Source organism: Rhinopithecus bieti, unplaced genomic scaffold (assembly GCF_001698545.2).
Source record: "Rhinopithecus bieti isolate Rb0 unplaced genomic scaffold, ASM169854v2 scaffold_14665, whole genome shotgun sequence".
NCBI lineage: Eukaryota > Metazoa > Chordata > Mammalia > Primates > Cercopithecidae > Rhinopithecus > Rhinopithecus bieti.
The window spans coordinates 1,377,711-1,397,007 of NW_016808467.1; positions in this window are offsets into that span (position 1 = coordinate 1,377,711).

Sequence of the window (19,297 nt, forward strand, 5' to 3'; positions counted from 1 at the left end):
TCTCTGCCTTTGGGAACTTCCCTGGGTCACCTGGTGACCGGAAAAAAAGCCTTGGGCCTGCGCAGGACTTCTGGCCAAGGAATATGAGAGGGAGGCAAAAGGTACTCACCCCTAGGAGACTTGGAGGTGGGGAAAGCAATGTCCAGGTCCTGGTCCTTCTGGGGCTTGGAAGGAGGAGGCTCCTCGGACTTTGGGGGGCCCTGAGGAGGGGTCTCCTCCCGGGTTTCGGCACCAACTGATTTGCTCCAGACGACCACCAGAGTAAATGCCAGAGAATAGGCAAGTAGGCAAAGTAAAAGAAAACTTTATTTACAACCCAATGTGAAGGAGGGGCGAGGTTCACTGGTCTCTGGCGGTGGAGGCTGACGAAGTTGCTCTGGCGTTGTTGGGCGAGGTTCCTTGGTCCGCACAGGAGCAGGGGCCAAGGAAGTTCGCACCGCGCGCCCACTGGGATTGGCTTTTATGTCCTGGGCCCGGGAGTGGGAGGGCAGTGGGCGGGACATAGGCGGGTCGGGGGCGGGCGGTAGGCGTGGCTAGGCGGGTTCCGGTTTTTCTCCGTAGGAGATTGGGTTGCGCCTGTGCAGTTGACCCGTGGCTTTCCCGGGCACTGGAAAGTTAACAATGAAGAACCCGGAAATGCGCCATTTTAGTCCCTTTGTTCTTTTTGTTCCCTCCCTCCCTCCGTCCAGACAGTTAGCATTGGATTCAGAGAATCTCCATTATTCATTCTTCACCCTCTATCTTGAACTCAGTGCTCTAGGGCTTGATTTGATCAGCTTTAAAACATGTTTGAGATAATTCTATCTTTAAAAATAACATATAAATATACACAAATATGACTGAATATTTCAGATATGTACAAAGTGATGAGAGTATAATAGACAACCTGGAGCATCTCACCCAGCTTTAACAGGTTCAGTTCCCACCCTTCACGAGTTGAACCATTGCATTACTATCTGTGCCTTCAAATTTGCAAAAAAGAAAACAAATTCAAGATTTTATAATCATCGTCTTCAGAAGGGTTAGTTCAACCACTTATTCTGCCCTCATTCCTTCCTCTCCCATGAAAGCAGGTCTTTTCCTAGGTTTTATGACACCACATCCTGCTGACTCTATTCTCTTTTCCCTGTAAGCTCCTAATTCTGTTTTCTTGTTGGGTCTTTTCCACCTAAACTTTAAATAGTGAAATTCCTAAGGGATTGTTCTCAGTCCACTTTATGTCTCATTGTACCCTTTCCTGTTACACTCTCTTCCACTTTTATAGCTTCAAATGCCATTTCTAGATTGAAGACTTCCAAATTTATTTTGTTAAACTATAATTCCTTTCTGAACTCCAGACCAATTATATTCAAGTGACAACATCAACATGATATATATTCAATTCTTAATCTTTTCTCCTCATTTTCTTCATGTCTAATTTTATGTATCTTGGTAACTAGAACTACCAGAGCTTATGACAGAAACCTGGGTGTCAATCTTTACATTCTCCTCTGCCTTACCAACACCCACATCACATTAGATTATAGCTGGAAAATATCAAGATATTCTGTTTTTTCTCTATCCACTTCTGCCCTCAGCTGCTTTTGTATTGTATAATCAGAATGATCTTTAAAAACAAAATCTGATTATATCATTACACTGTTTAAAACCCTTTGAAGTCTTCTGAGAGTGCTTAGAACAAAGGAAGAATAAGTAACCTAACATATAAGACTTCAAATTACTCTCCCTCTGCTTCATACCAGAGCCTTCTCATATCACTCTCTCTCCCTGTCACTTGTATTCATCAGCCACATTGGTCTTCATTTTGTCTCAAAATGTGCCAACTTTTCCAATATTGAACATTCACACATGCTTTGCTTCTCTCTGACAAAAATATTTTTATTCTATTTTCCTCCTAATTCCTACAAATCTCTCATGTATGTACAGAAATACTGCCTCTTCAGAGACATTTTTTGTGTGAATTTAAACCCCAGCTCAAAATAGTGTTGATTTTTTGTTTTAGCAGGCAATTAACTTAGCTGAACTTGAACTCCAAGTTGTATGCCTCTGCAGTGTGCAGCAGCTAAACGTATGTTCCCTTCTTTAACCTTAGCTTTACTGTTTCAAGTCTGCCCTATAATTGCATGGTTCAGAGAATAGCCAGAAACTTAGGCTCAGCCTCTGTTGCTCTCTCCTGGGATTTTCCTCTTTATTTTCCAGCTGCTGTGGGAGCCCAGAAATTTTTCCTCTGATTCTTCAAGCTGGTAAGAGATCAGATTTCTATGAAAGATTTGGCCTTCACAGTGGGGACTAAAACTTCCCTCAGGGAAAAAAAAAATAACAATAAATTGAGGAAAGTAGACAAGTGTGGTTCTTTTCTGCCAACTTGTTTACTACTCACCATTTTCTGCTTGTTTCTCATTTGCCTTCAGAGATGTGTGTGTGTGTGTGTGTGTGTGTGTGTGTGTACATATATATGCATATGCTTTGTCCAAGTTTGTCCAAAGTTTACAATTTTTCTGCAGGAGAGTTTGTCTAAGTTAATATGCATAAGAGAACCACAACTTTTATTCAAACAGATGACAAATAATCATTGAGTATCTACAGTGTGTTGTATACTGTGCTAAGTGGTAGTAATAGATATGGCCTCTGTTCTCATAGAAGATAGATATAGTTATAGATATAGACATATAGACGTAAATATAGATATATTCCACTGTGGGAGAGAGACATTAATCACCAAATGATTAATTGCAATTGCCAGAAGAGATAAGAAAGTGAATTTCAAGGGGACATGCAAATATATACCAGGGCAACCTTACTTCCCATGTTGAATTAGAACATGCTTCCAGGAGAATAACGTATTAACTAATATCTTAAAGTTATCACAAGTTAAATACTCAAGGAAGTCAAGGTCAGCTGGAGTGGAGAAAGCATTGCAAGCAGAAGAAGGAGTTGAAATGGAAATTATCAAGCAAAAAGAAACTTTGGAAAGTCCAGTATGACCGGAGTTTAGAGAATAAGAGAAGAATAGTTAGTAATATGGAATTGTTTTAAGAAAAATAGAGTGCTATTGAAACAATTTATATAGGAGAATTATTTTGTATGACTTGTAGTTCCACCACAAAAAAAAATAGCATTTAATTGCCTCATTTTTAATTTTTTTAAAATTATACTTTAAGTTCTAGGGTACATGTGCATAACGTGCAGGTTTGTTACTTTATGTTTACTTGTGCCATGTTGGTGTGCTGCACCCATCAACTCGTCAGCACCCATCAACTGGTCATTTACCTCAGGTATAACTCCCAATGCAATCCCTCCTTCCTCCCCCCTCCCCATGATAGGCCCCGGTGTGTGATGTTCCCCTTCCCGAGTCCGAGTGATCTCATTGTTCAGTTCCCACCTATGAGTGAGAATCATGTAGAGTAAAATTTGTAACTGTATTTCTCATTGTCATTATAAAATATTTTTCCTATCTAATATTTATAAACATTTTTTTCAGTTACTTACTATTCCAATGAGTGTATTCTCTGTAACTTTTTCAACTATTTTCTGAAGTTTTATTTGACTTTTTCTATATTAGCAAGTTTACATAATGATACTATGAACATCTTTGCACAAAGGCCTTTTTTACTTTTAAAACACTAAATTGTTAAAAATATCTTATTATAGACCTTAGGAATTTAAAGGCAAAATGCTTTGTAAAACAATATTAAGAACATCTTTAAACATAGAGTAAATATCATAATTTTCTTAAATGAGTTGTTTTAAATATAGCATCATTTTATAGATTTTGTCAAGTACCTTTGTGAGAGACTGAGCAAATGAAAATATCATTGAAGTAAGAAAGTTTACATTACTACCACAGATCATTTGTTTAGAAGAAGGAATCTGTAGGGGATAGCAAAAGCTGTTTTTGAGCATTAAGTGTACCCTAACATGATGACATTTGTAATTATAGTCACATAAATTGCTTTAGAGTCTCCAAGTACCTTAATTACTTCACAGCTGCAATATTTCCAAACTCGTTTGAAGATTTTCCAGGAAAAGTGCACTTTATGCCTGATTAAGGGTACTATCCCAAATAGAAAACCATAATTTGGCTTTCTTTCTCTTAAATTTGTTCGTGAATGAAAACTCCAGGTGAGGGTGATTCTATAGAGAATATTAGAAACTTAAAGAGACAGTAAGTTTCCAGTGATCAAGCAATTGCTGAAAGCACAAATAATATTGTTTCTTTACCTTTTGTTGAATCACATAAATTATTATTTTTTTTGTTCCATAGCTAAGTATAATACTTTGTCCCCTTTCCCATCAGACTGTCACTTTCATCTATGTAAGCCTAAAACTGGTTTAACAGAGCTTCTGTGCAAATATATGATGGATCCAATTCTTAGAGCTTCCTGTCTGTAGGTCTGTAGGTAATGCTGCAGTCATTTTAGATTAGTGATAAACGATCATGAAATTGGAAACAGGTTTCTCCAGGTTTTCACAATAATCTGGAAAAACACAAATACGTGCACCCAAAAAGTATGAGTCCAACTCAAACATCATAAAATAATACACAGTGCATGCTTAACGGCATGCAAAGCCATATGAACATATTAAATGACTTTGCCTGATGCCAAAGTCAAGTATGGTTTCAACATTCAATGTGTGGAAATTTGGAGCAATCTTAGCTTAAACTTGAACTAATGACACAGCTTTATATTTACCCTTGTGATGTCAAAAAAAAATTACTCTCTTCAACTCTCTCCTTCAAGGCTGTTGTTGATAACTGATGCTTTGCCAATATATTATCCTTGGAGATAAGGATTATAAAATGGCAACAACAGCAACAAAAATAATGTTGAACATTTAAACTGTGTCAGGAAATTTTCAAGTATTGCCTCATTTTATTTTCACAACCATCATTTAAGGTAGGTGATATCATTATTATCCCCGTTGTATAACAGACAAAGCTGAGCCTTTAGACTTACATAACTACTTCAAAGCAGTAAATGGTGATGACTGACTTTAACATAGTTTATTTGGGGCCAAGATGGTATTTATTTGAAAGTTCCTCTACTTGACAACTTCGCTAAACTGAGAATTCTGGTCTTTTCCTAATTAGACAACTCAGTTTCCTTCTGTGGAAATTGGACCACACTTCTGCCTCTAAAATGGATGCTTTTAGGCAAGAATGGACTAATGACAGCTATCCAAGGACTCTTCCTAATTTGTAAAGTTCTGTTTCATCGCTTTCTGCCACAGGCACCACTATTGCTTCATACAACTCTAGAGTGTCAAACCTATGGAGGCAAAATCAGTCACAGATGTGTAAACAAGTTATAGTGAAGTATCCATAACCTTTTTATTCAGATATCTGAGACAGATACATTGAAAGACTGAGAAATTTATACCCAGACTCTCTAACTCTCCACAACAATTTAAAGAGATCCCCTTCTGTGTTATTCTACTTAGTCATCCATGCAGAAAACAGATCCAGCAGGGAGCCTCCCTGGGAATTGATATTAAGATAGTCACCTTTAGTTCCATGACTTTCTATTTCTTATTAGTGGGGGAAATTTTAGAATAAGGAACATAGTCACCTAGGATTTTGTGAAGTGGAGCATGTGAGCTTTAAGACTCTGAGGTTTCATTAATATATTAAAATTTTGGAACTGACTCTTTGATTCACTCTGACTTGACCATTATATAAAATATTTTTTATTCCTTTCATCACCTCTTATTAATTCTCAGGCAAAGATTTCTGTATTTCCATAACAGATAGAAGAATGTTTAAATGATTTAATCTCTAAATGGTCCTTATCACAGAGATGGCATATCAATTAATATATGGTTTCAGGGTTAAATAGAAACCCACTCCCTAACTTCCCAAATCCATCTTTCACTTGCTCACAGAGACCATAAATTATTAAAGTTAATTACAGAGCCATTTTTTTGATTTAAGGCTCCTTGTCTGGGGTTAAAGTTCAAATGCACCTGGGAATGACAATACACCAAGCTTTATAAATCACAGTGTGATGGGCTAACCAGATATTTTCATGAAGTGTTTTGATAGGGCAGAGTGCTAAAGGGAGAAGAGTATGAGCCCAAGAGAAGAAAGGGGGAGGGTTGAACTCAGACCTCTTGGAAAAGGCTTTATAAATTCATGAGAACCTCATATTTATGTGTTTACTCTGCATGATAAGGTCACGTACAGAGTGACAGAGATACCAAGGTTAGGAACTTTGTAAGACCTAATCTGAAAACCAGCCATTCACAGCTGCGAATCTGGAATATATGGGACACAGCAGGGCAAGTTTGCATCATGTGCAACAATCAGCATCAAAAATAGGAAGTGCTGAAATGGACTTCCATGCAGAATACAAACTCCAAAAATAATTATCGGATTTGAGGAAGAAGGAAGGAATCTGAAAAAACATTTATTCTGTGTATCTCATCAAAAGTTGGTAGAGGGTAGACAGTTTGTGAGGCTATAAATCCATGACCGGAACACAAGAGCGTAGTGATTCTTCATAAGCAAAGCACTCATGTTGGTTCTCTGTTTTTGAGATTTGTTCAAGCAATGACAGATCCGGGTTAGCACACTAATCACCAACCCAGATGAAATGACCTAATACCAATAAGTAGTTCCTTTTGTCATTATAGCCCTCAAACGTGACCTTACATCTGCAATGGATCACATTCCAAATATTTTGGAGAATGAAACATGTTTTGTTGATGATGATGATTAAAACAAATAAAAATAATAGCTACCATTTTAGCACAAGAGTTGGTTCTGGAATTTTCCAAAGTATAAATATATGAGTCTCTGAAGTCTCTTTTTACAGAAGCTGTTATGGTATATATGGATTGTCAGAACACAGTCAGCTTGTGCTTACTGATGAGGGAATCATAAATTTGAATTTCCTCACATATGGTCGCATAAAATTTCAAAATAATACTACACTCTTGTAAAAACCTTACCATTTGTTAATGCAACAGAAAGAGGTAAAAACAAAATGAGACTTGATTGGCTAGCCATTGTGCAGAGAACTAAGTTGAGTCATTGACTTGGGAGAAAACCCGAGAAAAGTTAAGCAAATTAATTAGTTTGATTCTCATTTTTATGCTTAGGCATAATATAGCAATGCTTACTGCAGGAGGAAATGGTGTGAAAATGAACTGGCCTGAGGAATAGTAGAGAAAGTAGAAGGAAAGCTGACCCATGGTTTACTGCTTCCAGTAACAGAGGAATTTTATTTATATTAGTTCATATACCATAACCAATGTCTAGCTTGATTCTATACTCCGAACTCCTTTACTAGTAGATGAATTTCATACGCCATTCTATCTTCCGGATTGCCCATGGCTTCCTACTGCTGTGTGGAACTAAAAGGCCAATAGCAAGAAGAGTAGGTTTATCTAAGATACATAATACTTATTCAGTGGACAAGCCTATAGGACCTGGAAGCAATCTCTTCCAGTGGGTTCACTGAAAAGAATGTACTTGAGTCAATGGATCAATAAGCCTTCTATCATTTTTAGTTAATTTTCCTTCAAGATCTTCAAAACACATCCAATTTGTTTACCGGTATTAATAACTGTATTTTGCTCCTTTGTATAAAATATGGTGAGCTAACATTTTGGCTATAAAAGTACTCAGAGAAACGATGTTTTACAAATGTTTCAATGCTTCAGGAACTGCTATCAAAGTAGAGAGATTCAACAAGTAATATGAAAAATGTCAGTGTCTCCATTCACTTTGCTACAACAAGATACCACAGACTAGGAGGTTTAAACAACAAAGACTGGTTTCTCATAATTCTGGATGATGGGAACTCCAAGATCAAGGCACCAGAAGACCTGCCACCTGGTTCATGGATGGCCGTTTTCTTGCTATGCTCTCACATGACAAAAAAAGAAGGTAAGGCTGGGCGCCCTGGCTCATGCCTGTACTCCCAGCACTTTGGGAGGCCGAGGAGGGTGATTCATTTGAAGTCAGGCTTCGACACCAGCCTGGCCAACATGGAGAAACCCCATCTCTACAAAAATACAAAAATTAGCTCTTCATAGTGGTGTATGCCTGAAATTCTAGCTACCTGGAAGGCTGAGGCGGGAGGATGGACCTGGGAGGCGGAGGTTGCAGTGAGCCAGGATTACACCACTGCACTCCAGCCTAGGCAATACCGCAAGACACTGTCTCAAAAAAATAAAAATAAAAAAGAGGGTGAGAGAGCTCTCTGGGGTCCCTTTTATAAGGGTATGAATCTCATTAATGAGGGCCCCATTTATATTACCTTGTCACCTCACAAAGATCCCACCACCTAATACCATCACATTGACAGTTAGGATTTCAACATATGTGTCTATCGGAGGGGACACAAATATTACACACATCACAAGTGAACATTATTTATTTTTATTTTGGTTTTATTATTTTTACAAATACATGATAGTTACACATATTTATGGGGTACATGTAATATTTTGACACAAGGATAAAATATGTAATGATCAGATCTGAGTAACTGAAAAATCTATAGCCTCAAACATTTAGCATTTCTTTATGTTGGGTACATTTCAAATCTTACCTTCTAGCCGTTTGAAATATACAATGAATTATTTTTAACTATATTCACTCTATTGTGCTATTGAACACTACAATTTATTTCTTCTTCTCTAACTGTGTATATGTTCTTATTAACCAACCCTTCTCCATCTCCCTCTCCTCACTCCCCTTTCCAGCCTTGGGTAACCACCATTCTGTTCACTGCTTCCTTATAAATAACTTCCATATATGAATGAGAACATGCAATGTTTATCTTTCTGTGCCTAGCTTATTTCCCTTAACCTAATGTCCTTCAGTTCCATCTGTGTTGCTGCAAATGACAGAATTTCATTTCATTGTATGAGTAAATATATCCCATTTTTAATCCTTTTGTCTTTTGATGGACACCTACATTGATTCCATATCTTGGCTATTGTGAATGGTGCTGCAATAAATATCAGAGTGCCGATCTCTCTTCAATATGTTGATTTTCTTTCTTTTGGATATATACCCAGCAGTAGGCTTGCTAGGTAATATGTATTTCTATTTTTAGTGTTTTGAAGAAACTGCATACTGTTTCCCAGAGTGGCTGTACTAATTTAAATTCCTACCAATAGTATAATTAAATATGAAATATGCTTGCCAAATGTTGTATATTAATTAATTTTCCTGAGGTTATTGTAAACATTATAGTTTACTAATTATTTCTCCAAGTAGTATCTGATTTGGGGCTTTGAGCAACCATGTATGGTAGACACCTTTTTAATCTATTGGAGGTAAACAGTGACAACATTTCAAAATGTGATGCTGGTAAATGAGGCTCAGGAATGCCAACGAAAAAACTGATAAATAGCAGTATAAAGACTTCAACTTTGGTCATCTAACTTTCAATATTGCAAGGATTTCAATTTTGAATGCAATCTCATGTATGTAAAATTACATAAGGAAAACTATTTAGTAAGGTGATATTCACCATAAATTCATCAAATGGAACAAACATGTTTATTAAACTATCAATTAAATTGAAACATGTACTTCAATAATACATAGGTACCTGCATATGGATATATATACACACACAAACACACACACACACATCTATATATTCTATACAAATATATATGTATGTATGTTCTAGTATAAAAGTTGTTTACCTGAAGATGTATTTACTGTTGCAAGCAGCATTCTTTATGTTTTAGAATGACTAAATACTATTCTAGTTATTATCATTTCAGACAATTAAACGGACAAAGACATTAACATCTCAACTAGTTTTCTTCGGAGACCTTAATTTCAAAATGCAATGATCTATGACACATTTTAAAATAAAGTATTAACTATCTTTTAGTAAAGAAAATCCCTTTTTGTATGCAAGTTAATTTGCCTTTATTGTCAACTGAAAAGCCCAAAACGCAGATAAGAGGCCAGACAAACCAAGTTTATGGAATGAAGTTTCATAGATATTCCAGTTGAGTTAATACTGGACAGAAAGTTTTCCATAGTCTTCTATTTATATGGACACTTCATACCCATTTCTGTGTGTATGTGTTTAATAGAAAATGAGAGATACAGAACTTTCGTTCTTTATATTATTACGAGAGAGATCATAAACCTGAGATTCTGTTTTCATCAATTATAGGTTTCTAAATGCATCTTTAATATCCATTCACTATGGCATATGGAAAAATATGTCTAAAAGAAAAAATGACCTGTTGGAAGTGCAGAGAAACTTTTCTCTGAAGAACTCATGACAGTGTCTTAGAATTTTGCATGTAAAAGAAATCAAAGAAGGAAGCACTGGGACGCACTGCTAGATGCACTAATATTTGCTTAACCTTAAAATTGACTTTGGAAAGAACAACTTCCCAGGGAATATGGAACCCTTGAAATAAATGAGCCAACATGTTCAGAAAGAAGCTGTGTGACATGATTTCAATGGCTTTGACCTTGAAGGTAAACACAAGGGCAAAGAGCCCCCTGGTGTTCCTGGAACCCAAATTTACTCAAGTGGACAAACTTGCTAAAGTCACATTAATAGAGAGCAGAGGACATTCAGTGGAGACCCTGAAGATCAAATGAAAGAGAAACGGGACTTGAACTTTGTTATATGAGCATGTTTCTAGAAAAGAATGCCCTTCTGCAAAAGTAAAAATTTAATCCATATGTGGGAATAAGAACCATAAAAGAAAGAGTTTAAGCATGAAGGAGTTTTAATTTATATTCCTACTCATCTCCTATGTTGGCTTGGGATTCTGAGACTTGGAAAAAAGTATGGTGTCATCTTGGTGGGCTAAAGTGGAGATTTACACTCTGTCTCAGCCAACTTTCAAGGTACCTTTGTGCAATCTGGGCTCTTAGCAAGGCCACTCTTAGCCCCGGTGGGTTAAAGGCTACAAGAAGGCATTCAGTGCACCAGCCAGAAACAAAGAGGTAGATTATAGTCATGAGGATGAAGTTCTCTCTAGACATGCTTTTTCTGTCATTCTGCATACTTTGGTAAGCTAAGTATTTAACTTCCTTTGTTTTGAGTTATGTAATCCCTCCGGAGATTTTAGCTAGTGGAATTTTAACCCTTTTCTACCAAAGCAACCTTTCAGTTGACCTCCAACTTTCCAAAGGAAAAAGTAGAGTTTTCTGCACTTCTTTGGAAAAGGTTAGTTTTGGGTCACTGAAAGTGGCAAGGTAGCACTGTGCCAGTGAATGACATGTCATGAGTAATTATGGAAGAACTGAGAAGAAAACCAATTAATGGTCTAATCAGTATGCATAAAAAACATCTGTTTCTAATGCTTACAATATACTTTTTTCTAAGTTAAATTTCATATCTAAGATAAAGATACATACAGAGGCACTGAAGTACATTTGTATTACTACCATTTTTAGGGGCTACACTGTGAAAACACATTCATAAATGAAAACTATGATGATTTACAAAGTTTGTGAAATTACATGGGCATTTCTACTTCAAAATGAGTGACATTGCTAAAGTAAATATTTACAAAGTGTTAGTAACATCACAATATTGCAACCAAGATTGCAAAACCCTTAATATACAAATATCTGCTTAATACTCCCCAACCATGTTATTTAAGCTGCAGCAGCAGAAATCCCACTTTATTATCTGTAGTAATTGCTATTCATGATTGAATTAGGTGTATATAGGAAACTCCCTACCCAGGGATGATTCAGGAGAGCCAAATACACCATGTATTGCAATGAGGTAGCTTTATCGTTATTATTTACAATAGGATTTAATGGAGTGAAAGATTAAGACCTCAAAAACTCTGAAAGAAACTTAGCTTACAATGAGAACATTGATCAATTCAGGCATTGAATGAGGGCAGTACATTACTGACTAGCAGACAAACTAGACTGTTAGTCTGCTATCTCTATTTTTTTTTGCCTTTTATGTCTATTTTGTTAAATGGAATTCCAGTTGCTCCTTTCTAAGACTCTGACATGTCTAGCAATGAAACAATGTTAGCTAGTTCTGCAGAGGAAGCTTTTGAGAGTTTCTGTGCATTCTTCTTCCTATTAATGTACAAAGTCTTTAAACTGCAATTTTTGTAGGTTCAGGTAAGACTGTATGTAATGTATTATATATCAGGTTGCTTCAGTAGCCTCTTCTATGTTATAGTTATTGTAATGTTCCTTACCTGCATAGCACAGGTCTGGGTTTGACATCTATGTTCAGAAGTAGGCTAGACTCCAGATACTGTGAAATGAAGAAACTTGTATCTTCTCATCATTGCATTTATCTGGTACATGTAAGCACTCAAGAAATATTTGTTGAATGACAAAATAACCAAGACTTACAAGCTCTTGAAGTTTTTTATTCCAATGGCAATCTAATAAATATCTCGTTAGTTATAAATTGAAGACCTTTATTCTGCTGTGACAATTTCCAATTAAAGACACCATAGTACTAGAATGCTGGTGTTTGAATCATGGACTCAACCATCTAAATAATCTTAGACAAAATATTTACTACATATTTATCTCAAATTATGGTAATACATAAGGGAGGCTGTTGTGAGGATTTAATGGATTCATACTTGTAAACCCATTAGCACAGTGGCATAAAGTAAATGGTAAATATTATATATTACTGATGTTACTATTATGGTAGTATCAGGATTAATGGCAGTATTAGTGTTATTGTCATGAAATAGATTTTTGCTTCTTACATCAACACTTCAAAGTTAGATCTGAGGATTCCATATTATTAGAAGTCTGCCACATAATTATCCTTTAATAAATATTCACAAATAAGCCAAGATTAAGACTTTAGGAAAAGACTCAATGGTTTTTACATTGAGCTATTTTCAGCAACCCTACCATGCTTTCCTTACCTAGGCAAAGCTGTACACTATAGCAAGATGAAAGTAGTTTTGGTGAGCACCACCATATTTTAATTGTTGTGTAAGAAACTCAAATTTTATTCTGGAAATTGGAAATAATATCTGAGTACATGTATTGGCAAAGCCTTTTAGTCCTCTCTTGTTTTATTTTTATGACTAGTCCACTCTCCTATTTGAGTATAAACATTATCACTAAATGTAAAGTTAAGAAAGGGTACAAGGGGTACTTATATAACTTTCAAATTTTACTTTGACAGTAATTTCCCCAGCTGTGAAAATAAGAATTGACTTATTTCCTCTGGAGATAGAAGTAATTTAGGGGACTGGAATAAGTGAATCATAAGCTGTTAGAGCTGGAAACAACCTAGCACATTATCTTGGGCAGATATGGTAACTACATGGCAACATTGTCACAAATATCATGAGCCCATGTTCATGGCATTCATCCACATTGGGTGTTGGGATTCTTAGTCTGAATGGACTTGTTTTCAGAATCTGTCTCAGAATAGCTCTCAGACACCCACTACCAAATTGATTAAAGTTGCTACCAAGATGAAACGCTTCCTGAGTTTCAGTTCATCCCTCCCTGAGTTTCAGTCCGTCTTTCTGTTGACAATCATACTGCAAGTCTGAGACTTTTATTTGAATCTTCCCATGTCACAAAATTATCTATAATCATATCTACAGTTTTCTAACTCTGAATTAGAATTCTTTCTCTTCCAATATCTGGGGGTAAAATAATCATGTGTGAACAAAATAGAATACTAGTAAAAGGCAAAAAAAAGTCCTTAAACTACATTTATTCTTTTAAATTTATTTTCTAGGAAACTCAAAATATTATACAATAGGCAGGCAGGTATATTGGGGTGGGAATGCATTTAGCAGTAGGAGGTAATGTTGTAACCACAAGTGTGCGAGGAAGCCATTGGTACATATGGGAAGGGACCATATACAGTTAATGATTCACATGGAACACTGACAGGTCTTATTATTTTTGAAATGTATTTGAAAAGCTACCCCTGGTATCAGATTTTACTACCAATCCCACATGTAAGGAAGATTATAAAAAGTTTCACAAATGTTTGGAAAGCTTTTGTTAAACTCATTCCAAACTTATTTAAGTATTTAATCAATGTAGGTTCATTTTCATCATCTTAATATAAAACTAGTAGTTTTCAATTGTTTTTTCATGACTTGAAATGTGCGCTAAGCAAGTCAAGTTCAACTATGTTTTGTTTTAGAGAGTGTTAAAATGTTCAAAGAAAATGCAAATATTTGCAAATATCTGAAGCATTTACTAACTAAATGTCTTTGAAATGATATTTCTTCATATGCCAAGTTAGCATATTACACATAACAATTCTTCTAACTCCAACCAAAAATCTATAATTTGATGTACATGAGTCTCCACTTTGCTGAATGCAGGCCCTGTTTACTCAGTTCAGGGGACTCCCTCTGTGAGGTCAGCTCCCTCTGAACCTTTTCAGTAGTGTTTCCCAAATTGAGTAGTGAATTAACAGTTGAAGAATGCAATCCACCTTCTACATACTAGATGGATAATATTTAGCACAGGTCTATAGATGGTTTCCAGTAGCCCACATTGTGATTTGTATTGTCAACAAACTAAACAGACTGAAAAATCTACACAAAATTTAATGCTATTAAATTGGAAAATTTAAATTTTAAAATTTAAGTGGAAAATCCCCACTCTCCATGCTTTTAAAATGCTTTTTAAAATTTCTTTGCAGTGTTCTTAAATTTACTTGACTACAATCTCCTGAGGACAGAGACCAGTGAAGAGTTTTTGGCATGTAGTAGGTGTTCAAGAAATCCTCCTAGCTAATGAAAAAAAAACCAGGAAAACATCACTTTACATATCATAACAATATCACCACCTTCATCAATTTATAGCATTTATTTGATACCACATCAGCTGTTGGCTATTTTGTTAATAGCACATTCAGTTATTATTCACTTATTTTCAGCACTGTTTTTCATTAGAAGCTAGTAAATGGAAAACTAATTTTACATAGTGGTTATGTGTTTATGCTTGATTTTGTAACTCAGAATTAATAAATGTTTTTTACTAATAGCCTCAAAAATGGTCTGAGAAGAAACTAATACTGGATTAGTTTAAAATTATGTTGATTAATTATTAAACTGAATTTTACCATATAAGTTTAAAATAGTTTCAAGAAGGCTTAAAATAAGTTCGTTGGAATGCTTTATTCTTTACGTTCAGAACACACTAATTTCTTAGGTGGTGATAATTGTTTATTAAGTTATAAAAATACTAAGTAACTATTTTATGTTTTGGGGATATATACATAGATATACAATTTACCTTTGAACAACATAAGGTTAGGGCATTGCCCCCCAAACAGTAGAAAATCTACATCTAGCTTTTGACTCCCCTCAAATTTAACTACTCATAGCCAACTATTGAATGGAAGCCTAACCAATAACCTAAGAATTAAACATATTTTATCTATAGATGATATTCTATATGCTTATAATAAAGTAAGCTAGAGGAAAAAATGTTATTACAAAAATCAAAAAGGAGAGAAATATATTTACTATTCATTAAGAGGAAGTGGATTATCATAAAGGTCCTCTTCCTGTTGAGTAGGCTGAGGAGGAAGAGGAAGAGGAGGGGTTGGTCTTGCTGTCTCAGGGATGACAGAGGTGAAAGAATATTCACATGTAAGTGAACCCACAGGGTTCAGATTTATGTTGTTTATGGGTCAACTGTATATATACACACTCACAAACACACACACATATATATAATTGTATGTGTGTGTATGTATATATATGTACATATAGTGACAGAGAGATTGCTGATAAGTTGTATTTCACAGTTCTGTATATGATTTTCAATTACGGTGTGTAAAATAACCTTTTTAAAAATTGAAAAAATTATTTTTGCTTTTTTGAATATTTCATTTTATCCATTAAGCATGTCGGTTGAAGCTGTGATGTCTGGGAGTTGTCTAGAACTTAAAACAAAATGTTATGTGATATGATTTGGCTGTGTCCCCACCCAAATCTCATCTTGAATTGTAGCTCACATAATTCCCATGTGTTGTGGGAGGGAACCCATAGGAGACAATTGAGTCATAGGGGCAGTCTCTGCTATACTGTTCTCATGGTAGTCAATAAGTATCATGAAATCTGGTGGTTTTATAAGAGGAAACCTCTTTCACTTGGTCCTATTTCTCTCTTGTCTGCCACCATGTAAGACATGTATTTTGCCTTCTGCCATGATTGTGAGGCCTCCCCATCCACATGGAACTGTGAGTCCATTAAATGTCTTTTTTAAAACTAAATTACCCAGTCTCATGTATGTCTTTATCAGCAGCTTGAAAACAGACTAATAGGGAGGCATTTATTGAAGGGTGAAGGGGGAGTATGTACACTAATTGGGAGCATATGAGGAAATTTAGCAAGACAACTTTGTCTAATGTCGTATTCAACAGAATCAAACCTGAGTATAGAAGCCCAGAATTTTGCTCATTTGGGAGAGATTTAATTCCAGAGTATAAGACAAAAGTTTCAGAATTAAATAATGACAGCTCCCCTTAGATATTTTTCTTCTCTCTAGACTAATATCTTCTTTTCAGTTCAGCCTTTTCAATTAACTGCTTAAATTTATTGATAGACGGGCATGGTGGCTCACACCTGTAATCCCAACACTTTGGGAGGCTGAGACAGGTGGATCATTTGAGGTCAGGAGTTTGAGACCAGCCTGGCCAATACGGTGAAACCCTGTCTCTACTAAAAATATAAAAATTAGCAGGCTGTGGTGGTGGGCACCTATAGTTCTAGCTACTTGGGAGTCTGAAACAGAAGAATTGCTTGAACCTGAGAAGTGGAGGTTGCAGTGAGCCAAGATCGTGCCACTGCACTCTAGCCTGGGCAACAGAGCAAGACTCCATGTTAAAAAAACAACAACAAAAAAAACCTATTAATAAACAAAACTCTTAAATATTAATGACTGTCATGTAGTTGTGTAATTAACAAAGAAAAATAAGATTCTAGTAATCTATTTGACATTTTTTTTTTTTTTTTTGAGATATTGTCATCCAGGCTGGAGTGCAATGGTGCAACCTTGGCTCACTGCAACCTCGTCTCCTGGGTTCAAGAGATTCTCCTTCCTCAGCCTCCCTAGCAGCTGGGATTACAGGCATGCGCCACCATGCCCAGCTAATTTTTTTGAAATTGTAGTGGAGACGGTGTTTCACCATGTTGGCCAGTATGGTCTCAACCTCCTGACCTCAGGTTATCCACCTGCCTCTGCCTCCCAAAGTGCTGAGATTACAGGCCACTGACTGGCTTTTTGAAAGCATGGTGACCACAGGGCAGTCAGACTCATCATACAAAGTGGCTCAGGAGTCCAAGGGCAAATTTGAGCCAAAGTTTCATTCTTGTGATGACCTAGCCTTGCATATCACACTGTGCCAATTTCACTGAACTCTGTTAATTGAAGTGGTTACATGCATGCCTCCATTCAAGGACTGCTTCTCAATTGGAGAAGTGTCAAACATTTGTGGACATAATTTTTAAATCCCCACTTCTGACCTTTGACTATAAACCATTTGTGTTCCTACAGCTTTTTATAATATATTCATCCCTTAGACTTTTCTGAATTCTCTATTTTATAGTAAGAGCGTAGGTGTCATATTCTGGAAACTTTTCACCTAGACCAGGTCCAGGTGTGGATGAGCTTCTTCTGATTCTCATATTTTCAGGAGTAGTTTGGTCTGTCTGCATCTGAAGACCTACGAACTATGCGGACAAGTTACTTGTCTTCCAATCCCTAAACATATATTGGTAGGACAAATGTAAGATCATGACTATAGACTATTCCAATAAAAAGGCAAGAAAATGGGCGGTAAGTGGTAGTCACTGTGCTGTAGCAATTCTTAATTGCATCTGGGAACATGTTGCCAGTTTCTTAAGTAGGAATCAGCTTTACGTTCTCTGAGAGTTGCTTTTTTATATGGCTTTTCGTTTCAGCTTCTGAGATCTCAGTTTCACCCTCTGAGTCATCCTTCCTTTTCCATTAAAAAATGGTCCATATTTGCAGCTGAGTGCTTTTCTCAGCTTGTTTCCTAATTGTAGCAGTGAAGAAGTACAGAGTTTGCCCTTGACTTTTATCATATTAGTCTAAGATGTTATAATCCCTTTAAAAGCCTTGTGGATTTCTCATATATCAGTTTACAATCTACTTCACTAGACAAAAGCCACACTCATCAATCTCCTGAAAGTAGCCCTTTTTTATGCTAGGCTTTCTTTTAGTTGCTGTGGGACAATGCCCTTGAGGTTCTTAGACGTTCTATTGCTGGAGACTTTTCTCATTCATTTCCTTAAGATCCTCGGAGGCTTTTGTGTATGGTCATACACCATATAGTGATGTTGTGGTCCACAACAGACTATTTATACAACAGTAGTTGCTTAAGATTATCAGGGAGCTGAAAAACTGCCCAATGATGTCATAGCAGTCTTAATGTTGTAGTGCAGCATATTATTTATATGTTTGTGGTAATGCAGTTGATATGGTTTGGCTGTGTCCCCACCCAAATCTCAACTTTAATTGTACCTCCCAGAATTCCCACGTGTTGTGGGAGGGACCCAGGAGGAGGTTAATTGAATCATGGGGGTCGGTCTTTCCTATGCTATTCTCAAGATAGTGAATTAAGTCTCACGAGAACTGATGGATTTCTCAGGAGTTACCACTTTTGCTTTATCCTCATTTTTCTCTTGCCGTCACTATATAAGAAGTGCCTTTTGCTTCCGACTATGATTCTGAGGCCTCTTGAGCCATGTGGAACTGTAAGTCCAATTAAACCTCCTTTTCTTCCCAGTCTCTAATATGTCTTTATCAGCAGAATGAAAACAGACTAATACAGTACCAGGAGTGGGGTGTTGCTGAAAAGATACCTGAAAATGTGGAAGTGACTTTGGAACTGGATAATAGGCAGAGGTTGGAACAGTTTGGTAGGCCTCAGAAGAAGATAGAAAAATGTGGGAAAGTTTGAAACCTCCTAGAGACTTGTTGAACGGCTTTGACAAAAATGTTGATGGTGATATGAACAATAAGGTCCAGGCTGAGGTGGTCTCAAACAGAGATGAGGAACTTCTTGGGAGCTGGAGCAAAGGTAACTCTTGTTATGCTTTAGCAAAGAGACTGGTGGCATTTTGCCCCTGCCCTAGAGATTTGTGGAACTTTGAACTTGAGAGATAATTTAGGGTATTTGGTGGGACAAATTTCTAAGCAACAAAGCATTCGACAGGTGACTTGGGTGCTGTTAAAAGCGTTCCATTTTAAAAGGGAAACGGAGCATAAAAGTTCAGGAAATTTTCAGCTTGACAACGCAGTAGAAAAGAGAAACCCTTTTTTTTTTTTTTTTTTTTTTTT